Source organism: Octopus bimaculoides, chromosome 4 (assembly GCF_001194135.2).
Source record: "Octopus bimaculoides isolate UCB-OBI-ISO-001 chromosome 4, ASM119413v2, whole genome shotgun sequence".
Taxonomy (NCBI): domain Eukaryota; kingdom Metazoa; phylum Mollusca; class Cephalopoda; order Octopoda; family Octopodidae; genus Octopus; species Octopus bimaculoides.
In genome coordinates this window covers 121332431-121334124 of record NC_068984.1, presented here as the reverse complement: position 1 = coordinate 121334124, position 1694 = coordinate 121332431, and the positions used below count along the sequence as shown (strand labels likewise).

At 32.7% G+C, this 1694-nt stretch overlaps 1 protein-coding gene across 2 annotated transcripts in view; it reads right to left on the bottom strand.

Moving 5' to 3' along the window:
* Window positions 1-1694, bottom strand: part of LOC106868128 (solute carrier family 45 member 4) — a 74939-nt gene that overhangs the window by 34409 nt on the left and 38836 nt on the right. The gene's annotated exons all lie outside the window — the stretch shown is intronic.

Genomic DNA, 1694 nt, shown 5'->3' with positions numbered 1-1694 from the left:
ATGCAACCAGCATCCAATATATTGCGAGCAGAGGTGCGAACTCCTAGCACCTTATAGCGACGAGATCAGCAGACCAGCATGGTTTCAAGCTATTTCTGCCCTTCCTCAGTACTGGATACTACGTCTGTTAAAAAACCGGAGTAACGTCCGTTCGAACAGAACAGCCATGCTGAAGTGGCGACAAACATTACTTGTCAGTACAGATACTGCGTTCATCTCTTACAGAGATTTTAGAATTACCTTCTTTGCTTATATATATATATATGTGTATGTGTGTGTGTGTGTGTGTGTGTGTGTGTGTGTGTGTGTGTTACGTTTGTCGTAACCTCTCTAAATTTTCAAGTTACTGTTTATCTCCATGTCAACCCTGGCCAATCAGCCTTATCACAAGAATTACAGTAATGAATTTTTTTTAGGAATATCTAAAAGTACGATACCCAATACTTTCTTGTCTTTTTAATGACGGCAGGTTGTAATTTAAAGGTGACGTAGCCTCAATTTCAAACAATTCGTTAATTTATTAATCTTCTCGCCGTTGCTAAACATTTTAGATTATTTTTTTGTGTGAAAAAATTAAATCAGTTACGATATGCCACATCAACTCTTTATGGAGATTTTAACGTCAATGTTTAGAATTAGTTTGAATAGCTGAATTATTAATGTAGTTGATTTTGTAACATAATACTTAAGCTTCTGACTGAGATCTGACATTTTATTCAAAACGCAGTAGAAATCTTTCTAGTCAAATATAAGCAGTCTAAATCATTTGTTGCTTATATTGAAATCAAACAACAATTATTATTCCGAAGATTCGTCCATTTCTTTAGACATATTCAATAATTTCTTGTGGTTTAAAAGTAATGACCTTAGTGCAGCATAGTAATAATTAAAAATTTTCTGTAGACAGGCGAGAATTTGATAATTACACAAATAAAGCAAAAATCTTTTCGAAACGTTCCCTCTCTCAGTGGATTGCATCAATCAAAAAAGGTAAGAAGTTGTTGCTTAACCGAATTTCAACGAACTTTATACCACCATCTAGCTTGCAATCGATATAGTGGTAAAAGTTAACTATTGGGGATTCATAAGACCACTTATAAAATGATTAGATTCTGTAGAAATTGTTAAGGTGATAGATTTAGAAACTTAGTTTCATATACTTATTAGTTTCACATTAGTTTCATATATTTTTTATTCATAGACTTCACATAATGTAGACATAATGTTAAGGTTGTCAAGGGATACAACGTTAATAAGATAACATGGCAAGTAGCCATAACTATTATATTTTAGCTGTCAGTGCTTTTGACGAGAAACACACGTTTTTCAAAACAACACACAGTTCTGCATAATAAAGGATCTGATAAAAAATATATTGCAACTTTAAATCATCGGTTAAATACACTTTTCCTGATTTTGTTTTGATACTTTCCAACGAGATTTGTCACGTATTAAGCAAAGTGGTTAGATTTTGTACAATTCTCGAAAAATATATTCCGTGAATTCGACATCATGCAACAATTGCTGTAGTAAAAAAAAGAATCATTACACATTTAAGTACCGACCGCGCCTCATATATATATATATATATATATATATATAGGAAAAATGTAAAATGGAGACAAACGCTCAAGATGTTATTAAATCATTTATATACGCACACGCAAGCACACACACACACACACACACACACA